Source organism: Lepidochelys olivacea (genome assembly GCF_965140295.1).
Source record: "Lepidochelys olivacea isolate rLepOli2 genome assembly, chromosome: 1".
Classification (NCBI taxonomy): domain Eukaryota; kingdom Metazoa; phylum Chordata; order Testudines; family Cheloniidae; genus Lepidochelys; species Lepidochelys olivacea.
In genome coordinates, this window is record NC_140411.1 from 309,017,329 (window position 1) to 309,036,347 (window position 19,019).

A 19,019-nucleotide genomic window follows, 5' to 3' on the forward strand; every position below is an offset into this window, starting at 1 on the left:
GAATTACTAGTTTCTTGAGCATCCTTTCTGTGTCTAGAAAATCAGATCAAACCGTCCTGAATAGTCCAGGTTCAATCCTGCCAAAGCTTCCCTTGTTGACTTTAGGGGGGCTATAAGGAGCCACTTAGCATGCATATTGTTGTAGAATAAGTATCCAAATGGATAAAGGTTTGCAGGATCAGGCCACCTGTTTGGAGACTAGTTTATGTTATACTTGACACAGCATTTGATACAGGGCTAGTTTCTGGCTGTGTAAGAGGCTGCTGGAAGCTGCACCATTCCAGGAGTAATGCAGAGAAGGAACTGTGGTTTCCCCTTTCTTCATGGGGACTGGAATTTGCTGCTGGTCTATATCAACAGCTAATTCTGACACAGCCTGCACCAACTCAATTTTGCTAGTTGGCACATCGGATATTGGGGCAGATCTCTCCCTGCTTGGATGTCATGCTGTATAGCCCATGTGCCTTCACCCAAGGACAGGAAACTCTCACATGACTGGACATCCCCCTTCTCTTCTCTGCATGGTCAGATGAGGGCCAGGCTGATATGGCCTAATAGTGCTTTGGTTTGGTTCAACTAAGCATGCAAAGATTCTGGTGCTTAATGACCCTCTCTGACCTGGAATTAATGGAGGACATACTTTAAGATAAGGGTCTCTCATATGCTTTCCAATATTACTTGACTCTGACAAAGGAGAAAACCCCAACTGGAGAATAGTCTTTCCCGCAGTATTGTGGCATACCTAGTTGAAACCGCCAAGTGCTGGATATGTGATAGTGGGGGGGAGGGGAAAGTTATCTCAAAATAGGGTTGGATTTTGATAGAGTGCAGAGAGAGTGTTCGACGAATTCTTATTGTTTTTCTCTTATCCCTTCTGATGAAAAAAATTAATACTGAACAGTGTTGTATTGTGTTGGTCAAAGTGTAGGTTACCTACAGTAGGTCTGTATTTGTGATATTGAAACAGCAGTTTAGTAAAATACTAGTGTAATTTGCTACTTGTACTTACATCAACTATATATTAGCAGGTTTCAGAGTAACAGCCGTGTTAGTCTGTATTCGCAAAAAGAAAAGGAGTACTTGTGGCACCTTAGAGACTAACCAATTTATTTGAGCATGAGCTTTCATGAGCTACAGCTCACTTCATCGGATGCATCATATATGCATATATTAGCAGTGGAGCATTTATAATATAAGATCTCTGTTTCTTTCACTTACACATCAAAACTTTCCACCAAGCTCTTCACCTTGCTAATACAATGAACTGTCTGTTTTGTACTAAGTCTGTTGTACTGCCTATTTCATATAAGACTATGTAGTTCAAACTCATATAATTTCAATAGATATGCTGCTGTTCCTCATGAAGTCAAAGTGAGCTTTGCCATCAATTTAAGGTTGACAGCAAACTTATTCTTTCAATGTGTCACCACTGGAGCCTATATTTGGTGCAATCCAAATTATTGGCAGGCAGTTTTCTGAATTACAGACAGAAGAAAAACTCTTGATATTTTCTAAAATGTACTGACAAGGGAAAAGAAAGTTGGAGCTTGCCAGAGTTCTCTAGATATTACAAGTAGAACATTCTTGTTTAGTAAGGAAAGGCAAACATTGTTGATTATTCTTAGAATGCAGCTGTTAAAATACTTGTGAACTTGCAAAGGGTGCTACACTCATGTGAATGCTAAATAGGTCAAGAATCATTCTGCCTTCAGCATCTCTTATAGCTTTAATTTTGTTTTTTGAGTCCTAATTGTTACACATTAATTTTAAAATTCTTCTTTGACAAATAAGGACAAGCTGAAGTATTTGGTGGAAATTTTCTAAAACTCGCTAATACCATATAAAATAGTTCTTAATGGACAGTGCATAGTCATGTAGGGTTTGATTAGTGCATGATGCAAGTACATAGAGCTCAGTAACTCTAAAGTTATTTTAAACTGAGAAGCCAGCTTGATGATAAAATGTCTACATTTAAATGTAGAGATATTAAATTATTTAAACTATCCTGACCACAGGCAAGTTTGACAATAGTTTTTTGAATGCTTCATGTCCAATTCTAAAATATGGGTTAACGTTCAGGGATTTTCAAGAATAGACTCCTAGTTGCCATCCATATGGCTTTCAAGTAACAAGTAGAGATGTGGGAACTTTATGGTGATTTCATCCCAATAAGATGGAAATGCTTTGCTTGGTCTTTAAGGGCTAGCTCCACAAAGGAATTTCGATGTCTAACTGCCACTTTAGATGACTAAATCCAAAGTTTAGATGCTCAAAACCCCTGTGCAGCTACTGCCCAAAGTCTTTAAACATGGACTTGAACCTGGGCCTCTCACATGAGTGCCCAAACCATGGGGATATAGAGTTATTCTCAGACTGTGCTTGGCCCAATGACTATTTAGTATTTTATAGAAAGTTGAACTTGAATAGGAGAGACTGAGAATGCCACCATAGCCTAGCGATTAGGCAAAAAAGTCTACATGAAACTGCCCCTTTAGCCTAGTGCACTCACCTGAAAGGTTGGAGAACCAGGTTCCAATGCTGGCTCTGTCTCAGGGGAGGATTTGAATCTCCGTCTCCCACATCCTGTGTGAGTGCTCTAGCCACTGGACTAAAGTTACAAGGGGGCTGCTGTCTCACTTTCTTTGTGAGAAAGGGCCTAATCACCTAATTCCAGGAGGGGGGTTCACAACTGCGAGGTGACTCCTTCTGGCCCAGACTTAGGTGTCTAACTCACTTTGGTGGGTGGGGCTTAGGCCACACTCCTCTCCCCAGCATTTCCTAATGGCTAGTTTTAGGTGGCTCCCTGCGCAGCTTGTTGGCTTTTGTGAATCCCATTCTTAGGCACCCAACTCTCCCCATGCACTGTACAGGGAGACTGGGGACTAAAGTCAGGGTTGTGGATTCCACTAGGTGACGGGGTGCCTACATGTCAGGCAATGCAATGCTGAGTGTAAGTCCCCTTTGTAGATCTAACCCTAAATGCCTTCTTTCATTTCCTTTCCTAACTGCCGAAAGGAACAGCTTCCAAAGAGCAGGGAGGACAGAGAAATCTTAGAAAGGTTGAACAGGAGTCAATGGAATGAGATTCAAACTGAATTCGTACAAACCATGTGCGGAAAAATAATCCACAGCACATATATTTAACCATATGGAATCACCTAGAAAGGAGTAATGCTGAAACCATGGTAATAATAGACAGTTTACATATTTGTCTGCAGTGTGATATGACAGTAAAAGAAGCCAATAAGGTTCTGAGCTCCTTAATTAAAGTCATCACATCATAGACCAGGCAGGTTATGTTCTTCTCTACACATTTTCAATGAGCCTTCACCTATAATACATCCTCCAGTTCTGGACATCACCGTATCAGAATGATGTAGACAAACCTGAGGGAGTTCAGAGAAGAAGAGAACAAGAGGTTTTGCTGCATTCATTTTCTCAGAAAGACTTCTTAGCTCATCAATTTTAAAAACATCTGTTTCGTAATCAAAAGACACAATGAACCAACATTTTGTAGCTATCTGGCTGCTTCTTCAGGCCAGGGCTTCTGGTATTTGACAGCTGTTTAGTTTTTTAACCTCCTATTACCATCATTCTATAATATGTCACTAAGTTAACCTTAAAATTACTAAACAGGCATCAATTAGCCCATTATAGATTTCAAACACAGAAAAGGGCAGACTTGCAAAATTACATCAAAGCTGATGACCATTTTATTGAGTGGGAGGTAGGTGCTACCATAAATAGCTACACAGTGCAGAAAACACTATAGTCAAAATATAGTCAAAATATATTTTCAGACTGCAATTAATTCAACTTAATACAGTTTAGAGGAAGTTTTTGATTGCCAGCGTGACCACTTATAAGCATTTTATTGTAAAAATCTTTAAAAAATTCTCTACATATGGCAAAATTGACCAAATTTCCTTACTTCCCAATAAAAATAATAGTCTGCAGCAACTGATGATAGCTGATCTGAGCATGTCACATTTGCTATAAAGCAGAATTTATGTTACAAATGATTTAGACAATTTTGTAAGCCCTGCATCTTTAAAAATCGACTAAGCGAGTTTCAGGATGAGCCCTCCAACCAAAATAATTACAGTACCTTGACTAAGCATGAATGTTCAGGAGAGCACAAAAAGCTTTGGAGGAAGATACTTATTTGTGGTAATAAAATGCAAATGTGACACAGGAAAATAGAAACAGAAGTTGTCTGGCCACAGCAATGAACACAATCTTGAATAAATGCAATGACAATGCCCTGGGAACACCATGGTATGATAATAAGCCAGGCCCACCAAGGAAACCTTGAAAAGTATGACAAGGCTGTAAGAGGTAAAGACAACATATTGTGGGAAGGACAGCTCAATTTAATAGATCCATGCATTGTCACAACTTGGCTTACAACTCTATCTTTCTAGGTGACCCCGTTACTGTGTTATGTGAATGTGGCATATCATTCCTAGAAATAATTTACATAAAAATGAGAACTCTCTGATTTGCTATCCAGTTGCTCCATCATGTTGCTGAAGATGGTTCTGAGGAGCTGTGATGCTGTATGATTGAAACAGTTATATCATTAATATTGCCACTGCTAGTCAATTGCAACAAATCTTGTACAAAGTATATCATGTAAGGTGTCAATGGAAAAGTTATGATTTGCTAAATGATTATCCTATTTGTATGCATATATCATTTTGTATCTAAACTTATGAATATTGACTATGTGCCAGTATTTCAAATGTGTTTGCTCCTGCAGCAACACCCACCAGGTAGTTTACATCCAGTCCCGCCAGCATATTGTGAATTCAACTTGATGGCTCATTAATTAACACAATGGGCTATAGAAGAAGCGTATCCCTTCCTAGTGAGCCTTCCTGTGGAAGTTTTAGCCAGCATACGGGTAATGGCTGCTCCTATGACTAATCAAAGCATGCAAGGACTTGCTCATGTGACCCTGAACTCCATCTTGTGCCTGTAATTTTCCACAAACTAAGAGTGAGAGCATTCCTTCCACATGGGACAAAATATAAAAGGCCCTGAACCCATCTCCATTTTGCCTCTTTCCTGCTGTGATCTCTGGACTATGGACTTACACTAAGAGGAGCATTGAACCAATGGACTGAGGACCTTCCAATCTTTTGGAAGTTACCAGAGACTTTATAAGCCAGCAGTTTATTCCCTCACTGCTTCAAACCTTATAGAAGAATTTTGCAATGAGTGTATGTATGTGATGCCTTACCCATTTTAACACTCTCCTTATTCTTTTCTTTGGATATTAGATACCAAAGTATTGGCAACAGCATAATTATTGGGTAAGATCTGAGTAATACATGGACCTGGGCATGTGGTTGATCTTTATTTGATTAATTGGTTTTCAATAACCACTCATCATAAAGTCTTGTGTCTTGGTGGTGAAACAATGACTGGAATGTCTAATGAGACTGCAGTTTTGACTTCTTGTCAGTGTGGTGAGACAGACATTTACTTTTGTTTCTGACTTGGTATATCTTATGATAAAATAACAACCAGTTTGGAGGTGAGTCTGCCCTATTTCTCAGCAGTTTGTCCTAAATTTGGCACCCTCAGCTGTGACTGTCTCAGGCACGGTGACAGGAGCATCTCTGCAGGAAGGACAGGAACCTTTAAGGTATCTACAGAAGGACAGAGACTTATTACACAGGCACTCAACAGTGACAATGTAAATCTATTCTGACTTTCCATATTGATGCCTAGAGGTGGTCAAAATGTTCACCGCAAATAATGTTAATTGCAAAGCTTGCCCTTTTTTCTGCCTCTGTATTCTTATTTCTTAAAGAAATTCTTATTTCTGAGATCGTATTTGATTCTATTTATCAAATAGTTTGTCTGAACAATATTCCAAATATTCAGTAATTGTTCACTTGGACTCTTTGCTACTCAGTATTTGTTACTGGTGAGGAGTAATGTGACCTTAGTCACATGGCCTTTTTTTCTGCTCCCTGATAGAATGAGTATAGCTTTTAAGATATAAGATTGAAATTGTATGCTGAATAACAAATAGAGAATAAGATTTGAAAGAGACAAACTTTACAAAAAAAAGTAATTTGTTCTAAAACTCATGGAACTTTCAGAATTCATGAACATTTCCAGATACCTGGTGGTCACAAGTCATCAGGAAGGCAGCCTATTCATTTGTAGGGGTATTCACAAATCTGTTATTAGACTACTGGTAGCTCCACTATGTGCTCGTATTATTTTCCTAGCTAACATCAAGGTGTAGGCCTTTCATCTGTACTCCAAATATGCATATAATTAAGTCTTTTCATTCATTTCCAATTGAGTCATTGATTTCAAATTATAAATCCAAAAAGCCTATTTCTGCTCTGGTCTTTATTACCTATTACATGCTTTTTAAATTATGGTACATGATCTATTGCAACTGGAACTGCAATTGGGACACCAAGTGTGTCAAACTATTAAAATGACAGGATATTGGGGATTTTAGATCATTATTTCTCAAGCATTTTATTCTCCTATATTCTTTCACATCCTAGAAGTATTCCCAATATATTTTGAATCACATACACATTTTATTACATGAACTACATATTCACTATGACAATTCACACAAAATTTAATATGAATATTTCCCCCCACAATTGAGAATGATAGAATATATCCCCTGTAATCCCATTATTTCATTATTCACAATCTCTACATGGCTAAAATCTTGGCTAAAGTACTTCGGGCTAGCTCAGCAAACTTTTTTTCTTTCCTCTTCCTAATTACTTTGGGGTTTTGTTGGGAGGCTCAAGCCTTCAAGCGACTCTTTTAATGTTCATGATTTTACAGATAATTTTTGAGTGTGCAATACCTAGATTTCTTGTATTTCTAGAGTCCAGAGAACAACAAAAATGATTCAGGGACCCAGTCAGATGGCAGTGGTTAAAAACAAAACAGCACAGAAAGTGTTACATTCTGTTAACAATGAACAAGTAAAACGGTAACAGCCGAAAACTACTCTTTCTGTCTCTCTCTCTGTGATTCACTGTAGTATCTGCCCAAGACCCTTCCCAGGCACCCTTCTATTTGGCTTCTGGACAGAGTTTTAAACAGTACACATACTATCAGAATCTGGAGGGAGTGACTTATGCAAAAAAGATTTAAAAAAATCCAAATTGTGGAGGGTTGTTATAACACTCTGAACTGCTTGGAATAAACTTATTTGATGGCTTTCACCCTTTTTCTGTCTGCTAATTCATGACAATTTTTTTTTAAGTATCTGGCGTTCAAAATTCAGGCTATTTTGGTTGAACTTATGGCATATTTCTGTTAACTGATTGGATGAGAATAACTCAGGTTTCCAGTGTGAAAACTCATGCTTACATGCTCCAAATGCCTTTTCATAGTGGCCTACACCCCAGCTCCCTGTCAGTGAGTTAAACAGGAAATCACATTTCATAAAATTGACTTTACAAAAAAGGAGCCGATGGGTCTGATTTACATGGAAAGATTAAAGAGATAAATATGTAAATCTTGGCTAATGTATTAGCCATTAGCTTCCTAAGCCAGAGCCATCTGTCACTGAGTATGAGAAAACAAAAAGGGGAACTATTCAAGGGTTAATGGAAAAGATATTCTACTTCACTGAAACTAATATCAACCCCCCAATATAAAGCTAAAAGGAAAACCAACTGCAGCCATTAAGATCCTTTAGGAACCCTGGCATACAAAACAATAGTGGCCTCTACCCCAGACACAGGCACATATTGCCACCCAAAACAGAGGCACATGCCAGGCACATGTGGGCAGAGGGGTTTTGTTGTCTGTTATTTTGTAAAGGATTGTATGTCAGAAGAAAGATCAGAGAAACTGAAAGAGAAGGAGAAAGGAATTACCAGACATGCCAACAGAAGCACTAGTAGTGCAATACAAGCAAAAAGGTAAGACAGAGCTTCTGGGCTGAGCATGGCTGAAAGAGGCTTGGAGCTCTGAGGGAAGAAAGTATCTCCTGTTTGATTCCTTCTGTGTTCAAGGAAATAGGACTTCATACAGTCTTTGCATCCAAAATACCGGATGCCAATTTCTCTTCCTATTGGAAACAACTTTGGTTAACAGTTTGGGTCGAAAATGGGGTAACTATTTCTTAAACCATTCTGAGGGTCCTCTGGATCCAGAAGAAGTAAGCATAGTGGACAGCACTGATAGTGGACAGCATTTTGGATCAAGTGAGAGGCTTGTAAGTATGGCTAATTGTACAAGGGTATAGCACTAGCTGGTGTTGAAATGAATGAGGAACTACCCAACTCTAGTCTAGTTTGTGTGTTCATGGGTCGAGTGGGTGATCCCATACTTCCTTCTGCATGGAACAAGGTAAAATGGTAAGTTGTTTTTAATGTTTAAACAATATGCCAAAAACAAAGAGAGAGAGAGAGAAGGAGAGAGAGAGAGCTATGAGTGGGAAAACAGATTTTGGCCAATCAGTCTCCCCCTTTCCATACTAACATAGTGGAACCAAGGGACTATAAAGTAGATCCCTAGGAACTAAGACAGTCAGTTCAGTTCAGTAGTTGGGGCTGTGTAGACTTTGGTTTGGTCAGGTTCATGTTTGCAGTGATAGTATTAAAAATGAACATTGCTCAATCCAGGTAACTTTCTTCCTCCTTTTGCAGGTTATGGGAACTAACACTAGCCAAGGAGAAACAAGTAGAGGGATGAATTCTCACCTCAGGCAATGGACTGAAAGCAGAACTGCTTTGTAGAGTCTACTCCAGTCAAGGTTCCTTCCACACTCTGAACGCTACGGTACAGATGAGGGGACCTGTATGAAAAACCCCCTAAGCTTATTTTTACCAGTTTAGGTTAAAACTTCCCCAAGGTACAAACTATTTTACCTTTTGTCCGTGGACTTTATTGCTGCCACCACCAAGCGTCTAACAAATATAATGGGGAAATTATTTGCATAGGTGAACACAGACCCAAACCCTTGAATCTTAAGAACAAGGAAAAAGCAATCAGGTTCTTAAAAGAAGAATTTTAATTAAAGAAAAAGTAAAAGAATCACCTCTGTAAAATCAGGATGGTAAATACCTTACAGGGTAATCAGATTCAAAACATAGAGAATCCCTCTAGGCAAAACCTTAAGTTACAAAAAGGCACAAAAACAGGAATATACATTCCATTCAGCACAGCTTATTTTATCAGCCATTTAAACAAAACAGCTAAATCATAGAATCATAGAATCATAGAATATCAGGGTTGGAAGGGACCCCAGAAGGTCATCTAGTCCAACCCCCTGCTCAAAGCAGGACCAATTCCCAGTTAAATCATCCCAGCCAGGGCTTTGTCAAGCCTGACCTTAAAAACCTCTAAGGAAGGAGATTCTACCACCTCCCTAGGTAACGCATTCCAGTGTTTCACCACCCTCTTAGTGAAAAAGTTTTTCCTAATATCCAATCTAAACCTCCCCCACTGCAACTTTAGACCATTACTCCTCGTTCTGTCATCTGCTACCATTGAGAACAGTCTAGAGCCATCCTCTTTGGAACCCCCTTTCAGGTAGTTGAAAGCAGCTATCAAATCCCCCCTCATTCTTCTCTTCTGCAGGCTAAACAATCCCAGCTCCCTCAGCCTCTCCTCATAACTCATGTGTTCCAGTCCCCTAATCATTTTTGTTGCCCTTCGCTGGACTCTCTCCAATTTATCCACATCCTTCTTGAAGTGTGGGGCCCAAAACTGGACACAGTACTCCAGTGCAGTGCCTTGCATAATGACAGGTCATTAAACAAAACAGAATCTAACACATATCTAACTAGATTGCTTATTAACCCTTTACAGGAGTTCTGACCTGCATTCCTGCTCTGGTCCTGGCAAAAGACGTACACAGAGAGAACCCTTTGTTTCCCACCCCCTCCAGCTTTGAAAGTATCTTATCTCCTCATTGGTCATTTTGATCTGGTGCCAGCAAGGTTATCTTTAGCTTCTTAACCCTTTACAGGTGAAAGGGTTTTGCCTCTGGCCAGGGATTTAAAGGTGGTTAGCCTTCCCTTTATTTTTGACAACTCCAGCCTAGTGTCTATTGTAGCATCCATGGCTCCTATTCCCTTTTCAGAGCGATGGAGTAGAAGAACCACACCCTGCCGCTCCATTGGCCTTTCCACACCCTCCCACATCTGAACGTCTCATTGTCCTGGGAGTGTATATTACATGCTCTAACCCCCTAATCCAGCTCTCTCTTGCTCAGTGGAAGTGCTCTAGTTCCTTTCCTGGGGATCATCTGCAACTATAGGGATAGGGCTTTGGTGTCCTTTTATACTTAAAATAGAAGATACCAAGGAACTGCAATCACTGCAGTGTGACAAATGTTGAGTTTTCAGTGATACGCACTGTAATATAACAGTGAGATAAATTAATTTCAATAAAAGTTTCCACTGTCCATATAACCCAAGGATATTTCCAAGCAATTTGTGATACTATTAACATACTCCTATCTAAATTGACAGTGTCTCCTTTTAGCTGAAACCAGTCTGCTGGATGTTTCAGCATTTCACACCATCCTCCATTAAAAAGGAGAGATTCTATTTGCTGGATTATTAGTATCTCTCTTGCTAATAACAACAAAGAATTTCACAAATACTGGGAATGTAAAATAAATACATCTCATGTGGCTGGATTGTCCCCTCCCCTGGAAGAACCCATGGGTTGGGCCATAGAAAAAAACTCTGAGTCTTTCCAGATTGGTCAATTATGGGGCTGGTTCTTCTCTCTGGAGCAAGCAGAAGGTTTGGCCTCCAAAACTAAGTTTTTTCCATATCTCCCAAATGCATGACAATGTGCTGCAGGTTCAGGGTTACCTGTGGTAAGCCATGCTAACATGGATTCCTCCAGCTGCTGCTGCCCCTGAAACATACTCCTTCAAAGGTGGCAGTACAGCACAGAGAGGTCTCTACACGTTGTACTAACTTTTCTGCAGAAACTCTGCTTGTTTCTCGGTAGACAAGGCAGTTAGAATAACTGGCCCTCATCCCTGATGCTCCCTCTTCCAAGCTATGAATGTCTGACCTCATAAAATATGTTCTAGATAATATCGTGGAAAGTGGCATTTGGATTTTGCTTATATGTATACATGAATAGGGGCAGATCCTTCTGTATGGGGGGAGGTGATTATAGCTGGTTACAGATTTCAGAGGGATAATTCATCTCACAGTTACCAGAGGATAATTCAGTGGGACTTACAAATTTGGGGGTTGGGATGGTTACAGAATTTATTTACCCTATTATGGCTTTTTATGGCTATTTATATACATAGAGAACATGAAACAATGGGTGTTACCATACACACTGTAAAGAGAGTGATCACTTAAGGTGAGCTATTACTATTACTCTGGTTACAGTGTGTATGGTAACACCCATTATTTCATGTTCTCTATGTATATAAATCTCCCCACTGTATTTTCCACTGAATACATCCGATGAAGTGAGCTGTAGCTCACGAAAGCTTATGCTCAAATAAATTGGTTAGTCTCTAAGGTGCCACAAGTCCTCCTTTTCTTTTTACAGAATACAAAGTGTACAGTACTCACTTTATACTTATTTTTATTACAAATATTTACACCGTAAAAAAGACCTAGTATATTTCAATTCACCTAATACAAGTACTGTAGTGCAGTCTCTTTATCATGAAAGTTGAACTTACAAATGTAGAATTATGTACAAAAATAACTGCATTAAAAAATGAAACAATGTACAACTTTAGAACCTACAAGTCCACACATTCCTACTTCAGCCAATCTCTCAGACAAACAAGTTTGGTTGCAATTTGCAGGAGATAATGCTGCCCACATCTTGTTTACAATGTCACCTGAAAGTGAGAACAGGCGTTCGCATGGCACTGTTGTAGCCGGCATCGCAAGATATTTACATGCCAGATGTGCAAAAGATTCATATGTCCCTTCATGCTTCAACCACTGTTCCAGAAGACATGCATCCATGCTGATGATGGGTTCTGCTCGATAACAATCCAAAGCAGAGCAGACCGATGCATGTTCATTTTCATCATCTGAGTCAGATGCCATCAGCAGAAGGTTGATTTTTTTTTTCAGGTTCTGCAGTTTCTGCATTGGAGCGTTGGTCTTTTAAGACATCTGAAAGCATTCTCCACACCTCGGCCCTCTCAGCTGGAAGGCACTTCAGATTCTTAAACCTTGGGTCGAGTTATCCTTAGAAATCAAACATTGGTACCTTCTTTGCTTTTTGTCAAATCTGCTGTGAAAGTGTTCTTAAAATGAACTTGTGCTGGGTCATCTTCCAAAACTGCTATAACATGAAATATAAGGCAGAATGCAGGTAACACAGAACAGGAGACACACAATTCTTTCCCAAGGAGTTCAGTCCCAAATTTAATTAACGCATTATTTTTTAATAAGCGTCATCAGCATAGAAGCTTGTTCTCTAGTATAGTCGCCAAAGCATGAAGGGGCATATGAATGTTTAGCATATCTGGCACGTAAATACTTTGCAATGCCAGCTACAAAAGTGCCATGCGAATGTCTATTCTCACTTTCAGGTGATATTGTAAATAAGAAGCAGCCAGCAGTATCTCCCATAAATGTAAACAAACTTGTTTGTCTTAGCAATTGGCTGAACAAGAAGCAGGACTGAGTGGACTTAGGCTCTAAAGTTCCATATTGTTTTGTTTTTGAGTGCAGTCATGCAACAACAAAAAATCTTCATTTGTAAATTACACTTTCATGATAAAGAGATTGCACTACAGTACTTGTATGAGGTGAATTGAAAAATGCTATTTCTTTTGTTTATCATTTTTACAGTGCAAATATTTGTAATAAAAAGTAATAATATAAAGTGAGCAGTGAGCACTGTACACTTTGTATTCTGTATTGTAATAGAAATCAATATATTTTGAAAATGTAGAAAAACAGCCAAAAATATTTAATACGTTTCAGTTGGTATTCTATTATTTAACAGTGCGATTAATCACAATTTATTTTTTTAATCTCAGTTAATTTTTTTGAGTTAATTGAGTGAGTTAACTGTGATTAATCGACAGCCCTACTTTATTTCCATTTTATTTAATTTGTTCTTTACTGTTTATGATAATGCAATTTTCTTAAATACACAGTAATGGCAATTTACTAGTATGAAAAAGGGATTAATTCATTGCTTCTGCACAAATGCCAGATTATAAACCATATGTGCAAACACTCAATGCCCTGCATACATGGAGCGTTACATGCAGCTCAAATACTGTAAAATGAAGTAAATTAATGTTCTTCTGATGTGTGATGCCATGAATGCAATATAACAGTGCAGTGTTCAAATAAATTGGTATCAAAGTCTTCTTTAAGGCCTTTTTTGTTTCTCTCCCTACTAAGGACAGGATCATTTGTTTTGCTCAGTACAAAATCCACCAGAATAACCAAAGAGTGTGTAGATTTAGAACAGATCATAAAAGTTTAGCAGTTTGAATTCTCTGTGGTTCTGGCAAAATGTGATACTGTTGATGTGTAGTCACTGTCATAATTTTAAAACACTCTTTTGTATGAGTAGCCATTAGCATCAGTTTGTATTGACCCCTGCCATGTGACAGGAATATAACATTTTGTAAAACTGGTTTATGTCATGTGACTGGGGCTAAAAGATGATCTGTTTCTTCTGAGCACTCCTGTGTAACACCTGCATTACATGCTGTCAGCAGCAAACAGAAATCTTTGGCAAGATAGAGCAACTTAAGCCCACTTTCAGGTAGGGCATCTGTGGAGAACTGGAGGTGGTGGCTGAATTATTTCCAAGTTTTCCAGGAAGCAAGTGATACTAAAAAGAAATCTGAGTAAAAGCCCACAGTGCATTCCAATAGGAGCATGAAATGGACTGCAAACTGTTACACAGAGCAATTGTGTCAAAGATATTTGTAATATCACACAATAATGTAATGTACAAAAGGCACACTTTCTTTATAAGAAACTAGAGCTGGCTGAATTTCCCCTCAGAGTATTGAAAAATTGGCTTTGTTCAAAACTTCAATTTTTGTGACATGTTATCAAAATGTTCAATTTTTTATTACTTGTAATCGATATTTTATAGAATATTCAGAATTTTTTTTTGTTTACTAAACAACACCAGCTCTACGTGAAACCAGCTGCAAGGTGAAATTATAAACCATTGTGTTACAGACCTACATAATAAAGATAAAATATGGGAATCCAAAATGTTAGCAACTAACTAATTATATGTAATTTGTAAATCACAACATTTCATGAAGTCCAAACCTTAAAAGTTTCCAGAGTTTTCCCCAAACCACCATGCTTTCCACTTCCTGCTGTCTTTAAATTGACCACCCTGCACTGCACTGCACTGCTAGCATCGGTTTTCTGCACTCAATTCTTTTTTAATCCTCTGGCAAGACTTTTCTCTTGTTTTTAGTACTTCTTGGCTAAATTCACATAGGCACATAGTATAATAAACATCACAGGTGAAATCTTGGCTCCGTTGACTTCAGTAAGGAAGGATATTACTCTAGACTTACAAAGGATCACGTTACTGCCTTCAAAAGGAAAGTAATGTGTTTTTCCATTGTTTAAGCATTTTGCAGAAAGACAATGAAGTATATAAACCATTGTACAATGGAAATGTACATGCTTTGTACATTAGTTTTTACTGAGTCTTAATTTGAAACGATTGACCCGTATGTGGTTCAAAGTCATATAATAGAAAAAGCCGAATCTATCTTACTACTTTTTCTATTTCAATACATTATAAAGGATAGAATTTTAGCACCTTAGTTTAATTTACACTCAAATCTTGAAGTTTGGGCTAAACTGTGGCTCATAAAAAATTATTGCCATCAATAGAAATTTTGTTTGAATAATGACCGTAGGATATGGCCCTTCAATTTAAATTTGATTGAAGGCCTCTATAAGTAAAGAATTTAGCTTTCCCATTTACTGAGAAGTCTTTGCCCTAAATATATTTTTGGACATTTATTTTGGATAGTTAAAAACACTGAGGAAGGTTCTCCCCTGAATGACTTTGGTATAAATCTGGAATACATCCTTTCAGATCAGTGGAGTTACTTCAGATTTACAAGGTTGCTTTAATCATTGTCTCAAAAACTATGGTATTAAAGTGCATACTACATATTTTAAAATCAGTATTGCTAATAAAATAATGGATTGATTTTTCCCTAAAACTTTTGTAGAGCCCTGCAGCAGGAAGGTCTGATGACCAGCTGCCCTAATGGTCAGGTCATGGCCTTATGCCCCAGCTGCAGCCTCAATCACCACCACATGCTCACATTGCTTCCCCAGAAGGTCTGTCTCCACAGAGGAGCAGGAGTATGGGGGACTGAAGCCCACCCACTCCACCAGGTCCTGACCCAGGGACCTAGGAGTTTATCAAAGCTTTCAGCCCAGTTACTGAGCTACTCCCAATTTCGTTTTTCCCTGGTCACTTCCTACCAGCCTGGAGCTACTCAGTTTGGGTCACGGTCACTGGCTTAGCAGATTCGCCTCAATCTCATAGTGTCCCATTCAGTCAATCTTTATCAGGGTTTTTAATGCCAAAAGAAGGGGGGAAGAGGGAGCAGGAATCCAAGTCCCTGCTGCTAATGCAGACCTCACACACTAGTGCCACATACAACTCATTCCCCCTTTTTCTGGTTTACCAGTATCCTTTTAAACTGTTTCTCCACTGGCAATGTGCCTTGCCCCAGTTGAGGGGAAGGGCCTCCCTAGCCCAGTTTTGCTCTACTCCCAATCCTGGGTCAGTGTGGGGCTAGTAGATCTCATCACAAGCCTCAAGAAAGGTTCCATGCTGTAACCTAGACTCAGAATTAAATTGTTATATGCACAAAATATCAAGATAATCAGTGGATTATGGCACTGCTGATCTACATTTTGTTTTCCAACTTCCTGTAACTTAGTTTCTTATGTATTGGTTTTTGAGAGAAAATTTTGGATATAATTAAGCTCAAGTTTTTAGTATAGATGGTACATTTAATACCCTTGCAATTTATCTAATTCAGCTTCCTTCTGTTCTCTGAAATCCAGCATTCCTCTCTATAGACAAATCAGAGGATGAAGATGGTTAAGCCAGTTGTTGGCAAGGGAAGAAAATGAAGGTAACTAACTATATGAAGTATATGAGCTGCTGAATGTTTAGCAATTGAATCTATTCTGGTTGATTTCCATCTTCTATCAGATAAATCAATCAGATAATATCACTAATTTATAATATAAGAATACATAGGAGTGGAGTTTTCCTGTCTCTGATTGAAAAAATGCTTTGGAGCAGAAAGGAATCAACTATAAATCCCTTTGATATGTGTTCAGTTTGCAAGTTATTAAAAAATCTAAATAGGAGAAGGATTTACAATCTAAATAGACTCCAAGTTTAATTTCTTTGATTTTGTTTCCTGTTTGAAAGAGGATTATATTCAACCACTCTTCTCTAAAACGGTTACATTGGAAATGGGCCTGGACTGGAATTGTGGTTCTAGAAATCTAAACAGCTCCTATTCCCCAAAACTGTTGTGAAGTTCCAAATCTGAACCTGAACTTTGAATTGTAACCAGCCACGGTTACAGTCAGCTGGATGGCAATGCAGAACTAGGAAAACAGATTAAAGGAATCTGAATCCTACCCATCTAGAATGTCCTCCTAAGAGAACCCAGCACATGGGGGAAAGTACTATGCTAAATAAAGGTCAGTTGTACTTTATTTTTTTTAAAAAATGGTACCTTTTGTCATTAGAATACCAGCAGTTCTTTGGCTGGATTCTTTCATTCTCTGAAATATACTGATCTCAGCAACCTGAGAATTCCCCAGCACAACCAATTTGGAGACGGCCCCTTTGTAAAAATCTAAAATTCGTGAACTTCCTCAGGATAAGCTGGAGCAACCAGGGAATTCATATCACCCAGCTGCTCAATAAAGACTGTTATGTGTTTTATATTCCTGTCTTTAAAACATGATTCTTGGTTCATCTCTCTCATACACACACACACATATCTATCTGGCACAGTATATACTATATTGTACTTCTGGGACTGGATTTGGAGCCAGATTAACAAGATTTTAATTCCCCCCCCCCCCCCGGTATCTAAATTGGTAACAGACAGCTGATACAAAATAACAGATTGCTTTAAATTGGAGTAGTCATTACAGATTGCATTGCTTACATTTTATTCTGTTGCTAGCTATTATCACATGATTTAATGTATTTTGTCAAAATGACATACTAGTAATATGGCTGAAACACCAGGATGTCATAGTGTGACACTGAGCCAGAGAGGGTTAAGCAACCAGCAGGCTAAGTGACCTTTAAGAACATATTAGAGAAGTATTGAAATCATAAATGGGGCCATTTGTTGTAGATCATTATCGATGCCATGTTATTTAGACTAAATTATTTGAAATGTAAACCTCTATTATCAGAGAATTAGAAGTAGATACGTATTTGTCTGTGTTTATCTAGATCTGTTAAAAGTTTATACATTTTATCTAATAAATAAAGAATTCTAGGGCCTGATCTTTTTTATCTGAGCTCTGTCAGGGCAAGTTCAAACTGCAAGACTGAGGTCTCCAGGCCTATGCTGGAATATCCTTGCAAATTCTCATGGAAGAATTTGAACAAACTCTACACACGGACTGCCTATTGGACTATAATTTTTGTAAAAGTCCTTCTGGAATCAATTAAAAATCAGCAACCTTGCCATCTCTCAAATGAAACTGACATAAGAACTTTATTCATATCTGTATGTGTAATGATCTTTAAACCACAGAAACTCTTATTTTTTTAAAATAAATGTTAGATTAGTGAATAAGAATTGGCTATAAATGTGTATTTGGGTAAAATCTGAAATATTCATTGACCTGGTGGGTAATGTGCCAATCTCCTGGGATCAATAGAACTTTACATATGCTGAATAAGATTTTAAGTAATCCTCATTATATTTGAATGGGCTGTCCGGGTGGGAGCCAAGGCTGGGCTGCTTAAAGGGAATTGTACGTTTTGCTTCTGAGAAACTAGTAAGGCATTGCAGAAGCTGTTTTGTTACTGGCTTGGTGAATCTAATTATAAGAACAAACCACCTGTTTTGGGGATTGTCTGCCGCATTCTTGCTGTTTGCCCTAATTGAGCACTCTCAGTGTGGACCCTCCAGCAACCACAATCACACATAGGAACACAGAAACTGCCATCCTCCCCATTTGTCCTTCTCCAGCATCCTGTCTGACAGTGGCCACTCTTAGATGACTCTGAAAAATGTAAGAAACCCCACAGCAAACAAGTACAGAATAAACAGCACATAGGAGAAGTTTCATCCTGACTCCCAACAGAAAGTGGTTGGCTTATGCTCTGAAATATATATATATATATATATATATATATATATATATATATATATATATATATATATATATATATATATATATATATATATATATATATATATAAATGAATCCTATTTAATATAAATGTTGATGTTCACAGTCATTAGAAATATAAATGGCTACTCTTTATTGAACCCTACTAAACTCTTGGACTCAGTGATATCTAGTGATGAGTTCCATGCTTGGTTTCATCATGTAACCATCCCACACATACACTTCATCAGTTTTAAATGTGCAGTCTCTCAGTTTCCCTAAATATTCCTTTGTATGAGGGGGTAAATAGACGCACTGAGTTTACTTCCTCTATATATCACCTGAATGATTGGGATTACCTTAAAATGGGTACCCACTGGAGATTCGTAAATCTCAAATTGTTCTCTCTATTTAGCCAGGTAAACCTTATCTGACCATTTTTGAATCCGAACTAAGCCACACACCTCTCCTTTTCCATTTACTCACATTTCCTTCCACCAGTCTCCAATTCCCTGGTACCTTCTGATTGCTGTTCTTGGGCATTCATCTAGACATCACCTCCAATGTACACTGTGCTATCTGGAAGGTGACTGAGCATACACTATTCCACTGTTGGGTATTCCTGGAGGGCCAGGAAGCAGGACCACTTCCTAA